Source organism: Heterocephalus glaber, unplaced genomic scaffold (assembly GCF_053883595.1).
Source record: "Heterocephalus glaber isolate CG9 unplaced genomic scaffold, H.glaber_assembly_v1.0 deba00000281, whole genome shotgun sequence".
In the NCBI taxonomy this organism is placed as follows: domain Eukaryota; kingdom Metazoa; phylum Chordata; class Mammalia; order Rodentia; family Bathyergidae; genus Heterocephalus; species Heterocephalus glaber.
In genome coordinates, this window is record NW_028258139.1 from 36,887,773 (window position 1) to 36,904,896 (window position 17,124).

Below are 17,124 nucleotides of genomic sequence, written 5' to 3' on the forward strand. Positions count from 1 at the left end.
TTTAGATGATATTCTAGAACATTACATTCTATGTTCAAAGAGTCACTTTCACATATTTGTGAAACTTTTTTTTACATTTTAAAAGTTAAAGTAATGACACTTGAGTGTCTGTGGGCATGTACTGAAGATTTCTCCACATTCTGAGTGATGTAGGTTAACTCAAGGAAGATGAGCCGATAATATTAAGAGTTATGAAGTTGCATTCACATTAACACATATGTATGCCTGAACACAAGAAGCAAGAGAAAATCTTTGCATGGCTACTGAGAGAATATTCTTCACAATTGTTTGCTGTACTTACAACCATGGAATTCATGAGAGATACCAAAGGGAATGGAGAGGGAAATTCATAATTGGATGAGTCCTGTGAAAGCATCTGTGTTGGTAATGCTCTTCATTATTACACTCATACTCAAAGCATTTACAGATAATTCCATTCTTCAAACAGCATTATTGTATTAGGCAGTACTCACTTGAGAAACAGATTTAAGTAAAATATACAAATATGAAAGGATTTAAATGGTAAGCTTACAGTGGCTGCCTGTAGAGTCAGGTATGGATGAGTGCAAAAGGGCTGTCTGCATGTTGGAGACCTGCAGAATCCAGTCAGGGGTAGAAGGTTGGGAGCTCACTGTAGTGTCCTGTGTGAGACTGAAGGGTCTGCACTGGAAGGCTGAAGAATTTATGCTGGAAGCCGGGAGAAGATGTCAAAAGTGAAGAGGAAGACTGGCTCTTCTTAAGAAACGGAAGTGTTGTAAAAGCTAAAACTTGGAAACAGCCCAATTACCCATCAACTGGAGACTGGATAAAGAAGGTGCAGTTTTTTGTTTTTTATAAAATGGAGTACTACTCAGCCATAAAGAATGAGGAACTAGAGACATTTATAGCTAAGTGGATGCACATTGAGGCCATACTCTTAAGTGAAATAAATAGGACACACATGTGTAAATACTGAATAGTTTCTCTGGTGTGAAAAACTAAAAGTGTATGTAAGGATCAAAATGTATAACTGATAGTGTGAAATATGAAGCAAACATCTAAAGGAGTAGTGGAAGTGGGAGGGGTAGGGGAAAGGAAAGAAGGGAAAAATATGAGTGTTACACCCAATGAGAGAGAACCAACCAGAGACTGATATTAAATCCACACAGGAGCTTATTACCGGCCGGGACATCGGACTCTAGCCCCAAATGGGGGGAGACAAACATGTTTTATACACCTTTGAGGCCAGCAGTTTTTAGGCCCCCCTATGGGATAGAACTAGTAAAGCAAGCAAAAGGTACAGAAGCGGAACATCCTGCTGTTAGAACATTTGTAAAACAATAGTTGATTAATTGTTGTTTCTAAGAGACTCTCTAAGGGGGGGCAAGGTTTCTAAGCTTCCTCCTTCTGAGTTCATCTAAAGGGCAGGCAGGTGGGTCAAGCAGCAATATGGAGTTTGTCTTGCTAGCTAGGGTCCTTCATTCCCCACTGGTTCTTGTAACTTAATCAAATCTTTGATTTCTGTATTTATTCTTTGGATTCTTCCTCTAAAACATCTTCTAAAACCTCATAATTTTGTCTCAACACCATCAGTTTAACTGTATCAGCCCTCTGTCTAACATATTTAGTCAGAGCAGTTATAATGTAAGGTCCCATGAGCAAAAGCAGAAGTAAGATAACTAAGGGGCCTGCTACAGCAGAGAGTAGGGTAGTTAACCATGGGGACCAATCAAGTAGATTTTGAAACCAATTTTGATCCTTTTGTTGAGCATATTTAGTCTTTAAATTTTCCCTGACCATAGCTAAGGTATCTCTAATGACACCAGACTGATTAGCATAGAAGCAACAGGTTTTTTTTTCTAGGGCTACACATAGCCCTCCTTGTTTTGTGAACAGCAGGTCAAGTCCCCTTTGACTTTGTAGGACCATCTCAGCTAGGGAATCAACCTGGTTCTCTAATCTGGAGATCGAGTCTTCCAGGTGACCCAAATCTCTGGCTAATTGGTGGCTTAGGGCTTTAAAATTTGTGTCCTGAAGGATCAGGGAGGAAGTTCCAATAGCCGCTGACCTGGCTATTCCTAATCCTACTAGAATGGGCACTAAAACAGGGGCAGCCTATTTACTCCTATAGTGTTCAGTGGTTAATCCCAGATGTTCACGGCCCCCTTTTTTATTATAATACAAGACTTGTGGAACAACATACACGGTGACACAAAATAAAGTGGCGGATTGGGTAGCCAAGACTGATTTGGGAATGTATTTAGTCAAGTACTCGGTGCAAGCAAACCAAGCATATCAGGACCAGGTCTCCTGGCTGGAAACCATGGGGCTGGAACATTGCAAAGGTTTTTTTCTTGAGCCTGTTGTTTTGTAGCCTGGATCTCACTCTGATGAATCTGTAAGGCTTGAAGAGACTGAAGTAAAGAGACACAAGAACTCTCTGTTATCTGTTCAAGGCTTAACTTAGGGAGGAGTGGCGGTGGCCTCCCATACAGGATTTCAAAAGGGATAAACTTGTCACATATGGGGTACATCTAACTCTTAACAAGGCTAGAGGAAGCAGATTGGGCCACCTACTGCCAGTTTCTAGAACATATTTAGTCAGGGTTTCTTTCAGGGCCCTATCTATCCTTTTTACTTGCCCTGAACTTTGTGGGTGATAGGCACAGTGTAACTTCCAATTGATATGTAGTGCCCTTGTCAACAATTTGGATATCTGTGCCATGAAGGCAGGCCCATTGTCAGACCCCAGGTAATGAGGGATGTCAAGTCAGGGAACTATCTCCTGGAGCAAAACCTTAGTTTTGCTGATTAGGTTGGCTGATTTTCCATGAGTGGTGAAGTCTTTTACTCAACCTGAGTAGGTGTCAACCAATACCAGTAAATATTTGAACCTATTGCTGGATTTTATTTCAGTGAAGTCAAGTTCTCAATGTTCCCCTGGCTCTTTTCTCCATAGTCGATTACCTTTGTTCCTTGGTCTTGCCTTGGAGTTTAACTGTGTACACTCTTGACACCTGAAACTGATGTCCTGGACCATAGAGATCAGTCCTGGGATTGAAAACTTAGAGCTCATTAGCCTTTTTAACTTTGATTTTCCCAGGTGAGTTAAGTGATGTAACTGATGAACAAGTTGTCACCCCAGGGCTTGGGGGAGACAAATTTGTTCATTTGTCCCTTTCCACCAGCCTGAGTCCAGTTTTGTACCCTCTCACTTTTGGTTTTCCTCTTCTTCTTCTGTAGTATATGTGGGTCTTTTTGGCAGGTAGCCAAAGGGTCAGATGGGCAGAATGTCTATTGGCCCCACTGGTTCTTTGGCCACCCTTTGGGCCACATCATTGGCCTCTCGGTTACCAGGGGCCTCAAAGCTGTCTCCTTTTTGGTGGCTTTTGTAATGAATAATAGCTAATGCCCTGGGTTCCCAAATTGTCTCCAATAAGGCCAAATTTTTTTAATTTTTGATAGTTTTCCCTTCTGATGTCAATAGCCCTCTCTGTCTGTAGATGTCGCCTTGCATATGGGCAGTGGCAAATGCATACCAGCTGTCAGTGTAGATGTTTACAGCTTTGTCTTGACCTAACAGGGCTTGAGTTAAGGCTATTAGTTCAGCCCTCTGCATTGAAGTCTTTTGGCTTAATGCCTGTGCCCAGTGTACCTGTTTTCCTGGACTGACTATGGCCACCCCCACATACCTGACTCAGTCTTCCACAAAGCTGTTTCCATCGGTGAAGAAGGTCTCATCTGGGCTATGCAGGGGAACATCAGTCAGATCTGGGCGGTTGGTGGTGGAAGTTGTCAGAGTGTCCAGACAGTCATGGAGGGGCATGTGTATGAGTTGGAGTCCGGGAGTAAGGTGGCCAGATTAACGGTCATTTCTTGGGTGAATTTGATGCATGGAGCATCCAGCAACAGGGCCTGGTACTGAGTCAGGCAAGCATTGGAGAGCCATCGATCTGGGGCCCCTCTCAGCAATGTTTCCACTGCATGGGGTGCGGTGATGACCAGGTCCTGTCCCAGGCTGAGTTTATCTGCCTCCTTGACCAGGAGGGCAGTGGCTGCAACTGCCCTCAAACAGGTAGACCATCCACTTGCCACAGGATCAAGTCTTTTAAGACAGGTAGGCCACAGGTCTGTTCCAAGGCCCTAATGCCTGAGCTAGCACTTTTTTGGCTATGCCCCCTCATTTAGCCACAGGCAACCAAAAGGGCTTGGTGACATCAGGTAGGGTCAGGGCTGGTGCTGACACCAAGGCTTTCTTTAAAGCCAAAAAGGTGGCTTTCTCTTTTTCTGTCTGGAGGGACTGTCTCTTGTGTCTGGAGTACAGCAATAGTGACTTTTCCCAGTTTCTTGGCTAAGACTTCCTTGGGGGGCATCATGGTTATCATAAACTTTTTAGGCTATGCTCAGGAGTTCAGTCCTATTCTTTCCCTCAAGTCCCTCCAATTTCTGTAATTTTTTTTAATGCCTGGGGCCAACTGGGAAACAAAGGCCAGATTTAAAGCTGCTGCATTTTTGGGAGCCTCTGGGTCAGTAGGAGTGAAAACTCTATAGGCTTCCAAGAGTCTCTCCAAAAAATGCAGCCAGAGACTCTGTTTTTTCCTGGTGAACCTCACTTACCTTACTCAAATTAGTGGACTTTTTGGCAGCTTCCTGGAGTCCCCCTAATAAGTGCTGGCGGTAGGCCCCCAGCCTCCTCATATCGTCATCATCATTGAGGTCCCATTCAGGGTGTTGCAATGGAACTACTGTTTTAGCCTTGGCCGAATGCCCCAGAGTTCTGGGAGTGATGCCGGGGTTTGGCCCCAGGGCCTCTTTGACTGCCTGTTGATAAATGCAGTCTCGCTCCTCAGTGGTGAACAGGATCTGTAAAAGCTGCTGGCAATTATCCCAGGTTGGCTGATGGGTATGAAAAACAGACTCAAGAAGAGATTAATGCCTGAGGTTTTTCAGAGAAGGGGGGATTTTGATGTTTCCAGTTGTAAAGATCACCAGTTGTAAAAGGGACATACATCAATCCTCCTCCGGGCTCTGTCTCTTTTAAAGGAAAAAGGGAGGAGGAAGATGGGGCTGATGGACCATAGTCCTGTCCCAGTCGAGTGCCAAAGGTCGATCGGGACCTGTGGGGTCCCAACTCCCGTGACCACATTCCAAACCTTGCGAGCAATGTGCACAGAATAAGTTCCCACCAGGGGCCAACTGACTATGAAACTTGGCCATTCTGATTGAGCCAGAGTTCACAATTTGCCTTTAGAAAATTTCATGCCATATTCATCTTCTGTCTGTGGAATACATTTTTTTGAAGTTATTCAAAACACAATCAAGTGGAGTTCCTTCCATGGACTGTGAGGATCCCATAATTTTAGCCTGTGAAAATGCAAAAGGCACAAAAAGCAAGCAGACAGACAACAATAAACAGACAAAGACAAACTTTGGCCAAGTAAAACCTCTGGGGCTGAATGGATATGGACCCCACCCAGGGAGTCACTCTTTTGAGGACTCCGACCCAGTGAGTCTGCTTGCCGTCCTGAATAGACTCTAGGTAGGGGAACCTGTGCCATGTCTAGCTTCCTCCTATTTACCCATAGTGCACTAAGAATCATTTGATTCTTACCTCTAGAGGCTTTCCCGAAAAACTCCTGTGGGTCAGTTGATTGGCGATAGAGCCTGGCTGGGACAGGCCTACCCGGATCCCTGGAATACTGTCAGGGTGGCCTTCTCCTTCCACAGACCGGTGTCCAGAGGGGCCAAACACTGCCAATGTCTGATCCTGGTCTCTCCTAAAAAGAAACAATGGCTCCAAGATAATAAGCTCTAAAGCAGCTGGCTATCTCGCTAGGGCCTCCAAGAATGTTACACCCAGCGAGAGAGAACCAACCAGAGACCGATATTAAATCCACACAGGAGTTTATTACCGTCCAGAACCCGAGCCGAGCATGGGACTCGAGCCTCCACTGGGGGTTGACAAACATGTTTTATACACCTTTGAGGCCAGCAATTTCTAGGCAGCCCTATGGGTTAGAACTAGCAAAGCAAGCAAAAGGTACAGAAGTGGAATGTCCTGCTGTTAGAACATTTGTAAAACAATAGTTGATTAATTGTTGTTTCTAAGAGACTCTCTAAGTTGGGGGAGGTTTCTAAGCTTCCTCCTTCTGAGTTCATCTAAAGGGCAGGCAGGTAGGTCAAGCAGCAATATGGAGTTTGTCTTGCTAGCTAGGTTCCTTCAATGAGAAAAGGAAAAACATGGAAACAAAGCCTTTATAAATAGGGAGGGGTGGAGGAGGTGAAGGGAGGGCAGGGAAATGGGGAAAAAATAAGAACCAAGATACATCATGTAAAGGTGTAAGATCCTAATGATGAACGTAACTGTATTGATTACCTAAAATGTACCAATTAACTTAATACAAAAAAAAAAAAAAGAAACAGAAGTGAATCTTTCTTCCTAGTTCCCCTTTTTATTCCATTCGGCCTACAAGCCTGTTGGTTGCTGGCACTGACACCCAGGGTGGGTGTAAAACCATTCAGCTACACCCAGAACTCTGCCAATCCAATTAGACATGTGTTTCTTACTCAAGTTGACACAATATTAAGTGTGACAGTTATGAGAAATTGCAAAGATTCAAAGACAATTGGTGCACAGTGATTAACATCGCTGTACTAAGGGGTTGGTTGGGGAACATTGATGAATAAAGAGGAATTCTCTGAAGGAAAACACTAAAGTGCTAAAAAATGAAAACATTTTGAAGAGACAAACAAAGTAGAAATAAGTTAAAGAAAATATAAAAAGGAGATTTCATGTTAAAGTGGAGATAGCTCTATAAAAAATGGAGGACAGATTTGGAGATATGATAACCCTTTAGAATTTTGTGAGATTATATCAGATATAGATGATCCCTTCATTAATGGTAATTAAGGCAAATTCTAAAGAAATCTTTAGAAAGTACAAGGATGAGCCATACAGATTGTTTTTATAGAATAATTACTGAGAAAAAGGCAGGTTGCTGTGGTAAGAATTAGAAGGGCAATGATGTTGTTTTGAGAAAAATGCAATTCAAATGTAGGGAGAGGGTATTTTGGTAAATGGAATTGTATGAATTTATTGAGACTAGAGATTCAAAGGATTATAAAACAAAGTGGTAGACTTCTGCTAATATGGATGGGAAGAAAGATAACGTATCTGTCCAGATAAGCAAATGGATATAAATACACACATTTATACTTAAGGTGTTTCAGATTATTTCTGAAGACCACAGTGAAAAAAATTTTGAACTGATATGTTTCTTTTATGTCAAAAAATATAATGATGAATGAATAAGATAAATGAAAATAAATGAAATCAAAAGGTTAGAAATGAAAGGCTGTCCAGAGCATCATTATATTTGACAATAATAGAACTATTTTAATGACTACAAAGCCATGAAGAATGAAGTAAAAATGTTTATTTATGAGAATATAGTAATACAGAAAAGGTACTTAAGCCCTTGACACAATTAACCCATTTGTAAAAAGAGAATTAAGCTACTTATCTACTAACATGGAACTTCAAAATTAAGTTTAAAAATAATAGTTTTTATATTGTGTATCAGATGTACAGTTGAAAAAATACATGGAGTTTGGTCATTCCCACCTAACAGAGGAGAAGGAGAATACTCCTCTCCATTCCACATTGATTTCTTTGTACACTGACTGCTGAGATCAGCTCATAGAAGATGAAACCTTAAACTCATTGATAGGTCTTCCACTACCTCAGCAGCTATTATGTATAGTAGCTGCCCTCTTCCTATGGTGCCTTGCCCCTCCCCTGGGTGATGTCATGCCAAGATGGTTGCTCCCACCAAAAAATAAACCCTTCCTCCCAGCATGCCCCTGGTCCCACCTAGAGAGTAACCTAATACTCGCTCACCCCCTACCACCTAGTGACGTCACCGGCTCCCCCACTCCCTGATCACTACCTCACTCAACCCCACCTCAGCCCCTACAAGCCCCACCCCAGTCTCTATAAAAGACTCTCCCTGCCCCAGCCATATTGCTTTTGTCTCTCCTTTGTTCAGAGACAGCCCGGCAGATCTATTCCCCTAATAAAGGCTTGTTGTGGCCTGGTCTGGTCTTGGTCTTCGGCCCTTTTACCTGACATTTCTGGTGCCGTGACTCGGATGGTAGATGGTCCATTAATGGACGATCCCCCGCAGGACGGGGTTGATTGACCTTTTGGCCATCTCCAACGGACCTATCTGCCGTTGCCAGGACCCTCCGGGGCTTTCTACCTTTGCCATTGCTGACGCTACACATCCACACCGGTCACCAATGTCTGGGTGAGTAGGGAGTTCAGCCTCCCTCTCGTCGGGTTCTCTGTCTCGTTCTCTCTCCCTCCGGGGACTTCTCAGAAATCCAAGCGCTTGGTTAGAGAAACCCCCACGGCCTCTGGGCCCAGGACCGTGCCCCTGGGAGACGTCCCATCGGCCCGCCTCCTCTCGTTCTCTCCCTCTGGGAGACTCACTGGGAGATTGTCAAAGGAGACAAGGACTCTTCTCCCCTTTGTCTTTCTCCCCAGGGGCTGCCTCCTCCTCACCCGCTCTAATCAGGGGGCCCAACAATCCAAACCCCGCCCCTCAACGCCTCTGGGCTGCCTTCTGGCACAACTCAAACCCCTCGGATTGTTGGGACCACACTTTAGGCCAAAAAGATTTGTTTTCTATTGTAATCAGGTTTGGCCTCAGTATAAATTAGATAATGGGTTTCCACGCCCCAAAAATGGCACTTTCAATTTTAACATACTGTGTGATTTACACAACTTCTGTCAGTGCAATGGCAAATGGTCAGAAATCCCCTACATACAAGCCTTTTCTACCTATGCTCTTAACCCTCCCTCTGTCAAACCTGTTCTTCTCAAGTACTCCTAGCCTGAGCCGATCACTCACCGCTCATACCTCCCCCACTTTATAACTCTGTTGATAAGAAAAAGTTTTAAAGCTTAATAGATTAGCTATTAAAGTAGTTGTGGAAGCAAACTAAGTAGTGTATCCCTTTAAAAACTTACATTAGCCCATTGCTTCTGCTGTTCAAAGTGAAGGTTATATAGCTTCTTTGATTTGTAGCTCCACTATAGATAACATCCTAACTAAAGAATGAAGTGAAAATCCTTGAACAAACTTGTGATATATGTGCCTTAACTGTCATGTGTTTAGGGCTGTAATCAGTGACAGAAACCACCTGTGTCTAACCATTAAACAGGAATTAGAACTTTATTTACTTAACAAAGACCACTAGGGATGAGATAATGATGGACAAAAGTATAAAATGTTTATAGTGAGTCGGAGACAAAATATTTAAAAAGCTATAAGTAAAAGATATATTTTTGATATAAAAGGATTTTATATGTTTGTCTTATTAGCAGGACAAGACCAAAAGGCCTAAGTACATCAAGAAGGTGTGCGAAAGTGATTTATAAAGGAAATATATATGTTTACTTGTTGGTTTCAAGTTTGTTATAAAAGGTTTACAGAAATAGAGGTTTCATTGCTTCTGATTTTAATTCTACAAGAGATCTCTGTTAATTGACTTACAAAAAGTTTTAAATAGTCTTATTTATAATTATAAACCTAAAATTATAAAGAGATTATAATTCCATTGGGCTAAATATATTTGAGTGCACTCTAGTTTTAGAAATTGTCTTATATCTTTGTTTTTGTCCAATCCTACAGCTGTTTTATTTATAGATAAAGGTTATTAAGTTCAAGGCATGCTCCCCTTGGTGAACAAAGGAGCGGCCGCATGGAAATATTTTCCAGTCTTTGTTCACTAGGGGGACCTCAACAGTTTTCATCTTACAAGAGACTGACCCAATAGTTTTCATAGCCTTATAAAAGACTTACAGGAATAAATATTATTTAAATATATTATTATACTGTTTATATCAATTGTCATCAAAGGGATAAATTCTAAATATGTTATTATGGTGTGCTTACATTGGTCATTTTCAAAGGACTAAATATCCTGTAAAAAACAACAATAACAAGGTTTTATTTTTTCTAGTGTACTAAATGTATTTATACTTTCTGACTGTACAGGTTTTCTAATATTTGTTTATGATAATAACCTCTTTTTGATTCAGGTATTTGCCTTTTCATACACTCTAGCTATTTATGATAACAGATACATATATGGGGTATTTTCTTTAGATGGTATCCTATCAAAAGATTATTTATTTATTTTTTAAAAGATAATTTAGGTAAAAACTTTTGGTGTTTTAAAAAAATGAGTACATTTAATGATGGCTATTTTATATCAAGGTGGACATTTAAATGTGTTACAAAGGTAAAGTCATCATAATTGTCATGTTAAAATATTATTTGTGGCTCTTTTTCTGTTAATATTCTACAGGAATTCAACTACTAAAAAACAACCATGACTGATGACAGTAACAGTTCTCTATATTTTAAATTCCAAAATGTTTGTTATTCAGATAAAACTATAATAGTTAAGTTCATTATTCTTGTTACAATGCTAACGCTATTGACCTTCTCTTCTGAGTGTTCAACAACTAAAGTTTGGAGACCAAAACTAAAAGGTAACTGGGCTATGAGGACAGCCAATATTTTGGCCCTGGCCCCTCAAGGTCAACAAAGTTCCAGGACATGAGGGAACCTTCTCTACAGGGTCCTACATCTTTGGTAAGTCACTCAACCTCCTAAACTGGGAGATTGCTGGACACCAGAGGACAATGTACTGTGTGCCAAAGGAGGGTCACCAAGAAAAAACTCTCCACTGCTTTCACTGAAAACAACTTGGTCAAACAAGGCCATAACCCATCCAGATGGCTGACACTGACAGAGAAGCAGAGAGGCACTATACATGGTTCCAAAGTAATGGCCTGGAGAGACTTAACTGACCTTAATAGATAACAAGAGGTTCATATTGATTGACACAGGTCTCACTTTAACTTGGTCTTAAACACCCAGCAGAAAAAATAACCAAAAGAGGCACAAAACAATGACATAATAATAAAGCTAGACTTCAGAAAAATTAAGACATAGCCCACCCATTAAAATCTTTTGGTTCACTCATGACACAGCCATTTCAAAAAGACAAAACTTTGGGTACTAAATAGAAGCAAAAATCATTAATTAGCTACAAGTGTGTACAGATTCTTTTCAAAAAAAAATTTTAAAAAAATTCTTTACAGGTAACCAATCCTAGAAACCACTGGTCTCCAGATCTCTCCTTTTAGATAAGTGTTTTTCTGATTCTGTGATAACTAATTAACTATCATGTAATGATCAAAAAAACCCCAAACAAACCATAAAGTAAGAGTATTGAGAAGAAATCACGTGCTTGTCAGCCACAGTCAGGATAAGTTCTATACCAAGCAGCTACAAGATTTATTCCTTTTAAAATAATGTACATCCTTGTTCTCTGTTTATGATGCCTCTTCTCATTGTGCTCATATTTCCTGGATACCTACCCTTGCCTAAAAAGATCAAGCCTTTTATGTTACACTTGATCACCTTAAGTCGTCCAGTGTCCTTGTTGAGGTTATCAGTTCTCTTTATTTTTAAATATATCTAGGAGGCCTCCAAAAACTGAGAGATACAGGAATAAAACTGTCCTGGCCTTGAATTTAAAGAAGAAGTCAGGTTCATAGTAACACTACACTCATCGGTATGTTGGCCTCCAAAAGACATTTGCTCAGTTACATACACCTTTTATATTCCCCCCCAAAAAAGGATTATAAAGATTATATAAATTGTGTTTATCACCTTTCCACTCATTCTCTAAGAGCAAGGACATGACACATGGGCCCTTAGATCAGGAGCTATGATCTCTTCCATAACAGTCTCTTACTTCTATAACAAATGAACCCCTAAACATCCAGCTGTCTCTGTAAAACCTATGTAAATAATAAATAAAAAATTACATGTCAAATGAAAAAAATTAAAACTCAATGGGCCAGATAGATATGCCCCCCAAGGTACTAATCAATAGTGGGGTATGTTTGGTTCCTGGAGCTCATGGCTCACCTGGCTATTACTACTCTTGGGACCCCTCAGTATTATCTGTTTAATTCTCTGTTTTGGACCATGCCTGGTTCGCTGTTTTCAAAATTTCTTGCAGAAACGATTGAGGACATTCACCAACCAGACAGTCACAGAGTTCATCATGGCAGGGTATCAGCCAGTACGGCAAAAGGAAGAGGTCCCCACTTGCCACGTGCCTCATCAGATCCAGGTCTAGCCCCGATCTTCGCCCCTTGTCAGCAGGAAGCAGCTCCAGAAGAAGAGACCTTCGCCCAACTGTCATAAAACAAAAGCCTGGAATGATAGGTCTTCCACTACCTCAGCAGCTATTATGTATAGTAGCTGCCCTCTTCCTATGGTGCCTTGCCCCTCCCCCGGGTGATGTCATGCCAAGATGGTTGCTCCCACCAAAAAATAAACCCTTCCTCCCAGCATGCCCCTGGTCCCACCTAGAGAGTAACCTAATACTCGCTCACCCCCTACCACCTAGTGACATCACCGGCTCCCCCACTCCCTGATCACTACCTCACTCAACCCCACCTCAGCCCCTACAAGCCCCACCCCAGTCTCTATAAAAGACTCTCCCTGCCCCAGCCATATTGCTTTTGTCTCTCCTTTGTTCAGAGACAGCCCGGCAGATCTATTCCCCTAATAAAGGCTTGTTGTGGCCTGGTCTGGTCTTGGTCTTCGGCCCTTTTACCTGACACTCATGTTCAGGTCCAAAAGGTGGGCACCTTTTTTTTTTTTAAAGCAATCATTAATATAATATGCAGTTTTTAAGAAATAAAAGAATCTTTATTGTTTTAAAAGCAATGTTGAACAAACAGACAAGCAAATATCTAAAGATAGATGCCATACATCAACTAGCGGTTTAAACATTTGAGGGGAAAACATGGAAAGCATTTACATGGACCAGATTCTTTATGGAAATGGTAAAACATAAAAAGCACCCAAAACTAAATAGTTTATTACCAACTAGGCACAAACCCAGTAAAACAAAACAAAAAACTACAAAAGATACAAAGAACATCTGGCTATAGAAAATAATAGTGTAAATAGCAGTATATAAACTGGCCCATGTAAAATACAAAAATATTCATTGAAGTCAGATCCTCTATAAAACAGTGCTTATCACAAGTATTTTAATATCAATCTGATATATTCTGTAAATGTAGAAACTTTTGGAAACCTTAACAGCATTAAGCCAATGTGACCACTTGTGCTTCCAAGTTTTACTTTTTAAAAAAAGCTTCTTTGTTTTCACTCAAGAGAAATATATAAGGCCCACATTCTTAAAACATTATTCATTCTTATAAGATTAACAATTTTACAGTAAAACAGTTTAAATATAAATATTTTTTAAAAGATCAACTCATATTTCATCTTTAAGAAGTGTTTTAAGCTGGCAATGCAGCTCAATGTAGCTCTAGGAGAGGGGTTAGTCAGGAATCTGATTTTGAGTCAGTAAAGTCTGCAAGGCTAAACAGACAGCAAATTTAAGTGAGAGAAAATATTTATCACTCCAATATAACTCAAAGGACAATTACAGACATATACATGTTAGCATGCAATTGCCTATATATGTGCATATGTGTGTGTGTGCACGCACGTGTGCCCATGCACCCATGTGTGTGTATGTCAATGCACTAGTACTTTGGAACCCTGATAATTCCTCATTTTCTAGTGAGTGGGAGGCATATAATCTGCCCTTCCCAAATAACCACAGGAATCTGCAACCTATGGCTACATATCAATATTTTTTAAATGTACTTGCTCAGCCTCACCAATATTTATACATATAAAAAAAGATCACCTAGTAGCTACAAGGGATACTTATATGTTAACTATCAAGCTGAAATATTTTCCTTTCTTGTAAAAGTATTAGGCGGTACACAGCAAATGGACAGCTGATTCATCTCTCAGAGCATAAAACTAAATACAAAGTACATGGCTTAATAACGATTGTATCATAACAAAAACAGTGTAAATTTTGATTAGCACAGAGCCATTTAAATGTGAAAGCCAAATTAATAAATGCTGAAGCAATCAACTCAAACTGGAAACCAATAACGTTTTAATGAACTAAGATCAAAATTTTGAGTTAGGTACTAGTTATTTTCTATGTGTAAGTGCACTTCTTTATCTAGTTTCTAGGGCATACTGGCATTTTTCTTTCTTTTTTTTTTTGGTACCAGGATTGAACTTGTGTCCCTGTGCTTGCGAGGCAGGCAGCAGAACCACTGGCACTTCTTTTTTAAGAAAAAAGAATAAAATACATTGCTATCAACAAACAAGACTTGAAAATTAAAGAGAAATCTTCATTAATTTTAGTACTGCATATTGAGGCCAATTTATGGGCACAAAGGAATAATGCCTTCAGTTGGCACTGCCTAGCAATTATCTCTTAAAGTACCTAAAAAAAAATATTGAAATACCCAGTTGGGATAGTCGTTTGTCTTGCAGTTTAAAAGATTGACATGACCAATTTTTAAAAAAGAATAAAGCAAGAATAACACCTATTCTAAAATTTAAAAGGTTTTTGTGTCTTTTGTCATTGTGGCCATATTAAACACAAATATGTTGAAAAACATGCGAAAAACATTTGTTGGTAAAAACATATTACTAGGCCCCATTCAAATCTACTAAGATCTCTCTCATGGGTCAAATATGCAGCAATGTCAAAGTAGCTAAGTTATCCTGCAAACAAAATCACAATAAAATGTAAAAGGAACAAGTACAAATCCACTGTAGAATGTTGCCCTAATTCAACCTCATGCAGAAAAGAAATCTTTTCAAAAACATTTTTCCCAAACTATAGCTCTAGCCAGAATATTTAAATGAAACTGCTAAAATATTAATTCAAGGCAGTAAAATAAAACCTCTAATCCAGGTGTTTTACTGTAGAAATAACACTTTTAAATTTCTTGGTTCTAGAATCCAAAAAAATCACATGGCTAATTTGTAGTTTCTGGGTTTTTTTTTCAATTTTTTTTTAATGTTTTAGTTCAAATTAGAAATCTCCCAAACCACCCATTCTAAGAGCAAGACTGCAACTAAATGTACATTAAATTGATTAGTAATGCATGTTGGAACATGTACTTGCTTTATTATTTTACAACAGATATCACATATGGACTTATGTTACAGAGTTTGATATCCAGCATAACTTTTTCTTCTGCCAATTAGGTAAGCAGTCACTATAATGATAATCAAGCATGAAAGACCAGCACCCACTATAATTGGGATTAGAATGGTACCATTATCCAGTGAACACTGTTGGGCTGTAGAATACTTTCCTTCCATCACAGTGAAAGGCTGAACCCTTAGACCAAAGATATTTATCTGAAATGTTCCAGGCACTCAAACAGTCTACTCTTTGTTGCACATGTAAGAACTTCCCAGGGGGGCATTCCAGTAGCTAAGGTTGTTATTTGCAATGCTGAAAACAGAGCCATTAGCCAAATACACGCTGGCATTCACTTCCTTCAGATAGAATCAGTTTTCATTTTTTACTGCAAAGACAAAGTCAAGATACTTAATAATGCTGCTGTTCAGCCTAAGCTGAGCAGTCTAGGGTTGGCAGCTGCCAGTGAAGCCAGTTGAGTTGGGGTTGATGTTAGTAACTGAAGCAATCTTATCCTGAGTGATGTTCAGCTGCAGCCCCATGGTAGACAGCAGGCATGTGGTGCTGCCATTGCTCACTGGATACTTTCCAACTTCTGGTTTTTCCTTTGGAGTGGGTGTTGTAGTAGAAGGTGTAGTGGTGTGAATGGTGGGTGCCACTGTTGTGGAACATTTGTCTTCCTCACACAGAATTCTTTTCTGCTCACTGTGGCATTTTGGGCAAAAGCTTGAACAAGAACATCCCAATAGTGCTGGACAATGTTGTTCTTTTCATAAGTTGATAAACTATTGCATCTAAACATGTCACTCAATAAAATGCTGATTGCCATAGAATCATGAACAGTAACAATTCCTTTATCTTCAGCATCAGGAAATGTTATGTTATCCCTGGTGTTGTAGGACAATGAGATGCTGTCAATGAAGTAATTAGGTTCCTTAGTAAAATTCACAATCCAGGAGAAATGAGATTCAAATTGCTCAACTATTTTGGGACCATTGTAGTCCTTCCCACAAATGCTTCCATTATGTGTAACATTGTTATGGTCTGAAATGGTTGTCCTTTTATCAGTTTTGTTTGTAGTTTCATAGTGTATTGTGAAATTCATCTGGCATTTTGTGCAAAGGTAAGCAGCTTTTTCTGAATTTGTCAAGTTAAGTTCCAATTCATAAGACCCGGCAGCCCCCAGAACGAGGCAGAGGAGAACTAGCTCCAAGCCTGAAACAGGGGAGGGGCAGAAGCACACCATGATCCCGCAGGGTGAAGGTGGCATTGGAGAGAGCAGCAATACCAGAGACAAGGCTAGCAAGACCGAGAGCACTGACCACAGCACCCTTATATGCATTGCCATAAATGATTTTTCTTGTTTTCCAGTGAAATATTTGACTGAGACATTGTAACTGCTTGTACAGGAATATTTCTTTTTACCAAACGTGCAACTGAAGCATCTGAGAAGCTAAACTGAAGCCTAAAGAAGAGATAATTTCATAGAGGGCTGGTGTAGGTAAACACACAGAAATAACACATTTGTTTCATAAATAATGTAGGTTATGAAGCTATTTTATGAAAAATTTAAAAAGTCAAAAACTTGTCCATACAAATAAACCTAACAAGGTGATTTTGAATAACAAGAATATAAAGACAAATATTCTCAAAACAATTGGACTCATCTAATGTTAAGTCCTATGGTAGTCCAGGCAGGTGTGAGGTGAGGGGGAGACACGTGTGGAGTAAACCAAGGGCAGAAATGATCTCATATGAGAAAGATCCTTCTGTAAAACTCTGTCTTTTCTGTTTCACTAATTGCGTGACCAGGAGGGTACAACATTTGCCAAAAATATTACCTACTATCTAATCAAAATTGTGCCTGTTCTCTAACAAGTAATGAAAATGGTATGATAAAATTAGAGTCATTACTTATTTCAAATATTTTGGAGCAGTCTATTATTGAAATTTGTCTCCTTAAATTTAATCTCATTAAATTTAGAATGTTTTAGTCAAAAGATTGAGAGT

At 39.9% G+C, this 17,124-nt stretch overlaps 1 pseudogene; it reads right to left on the minus strand.

Moving 5' to 3' along the window:
- Positions 1–15,131: 15,131 nt before the first annotated feature.
- On the minus strand, positions 15,132–16,360 carry LOC101716056 (lysosome-associated membrane glycoprotein 2 pseudogene; annotated as a pseudogene).
- Positions 16,361–17,124: the final 764 nt, after the last annotated feature.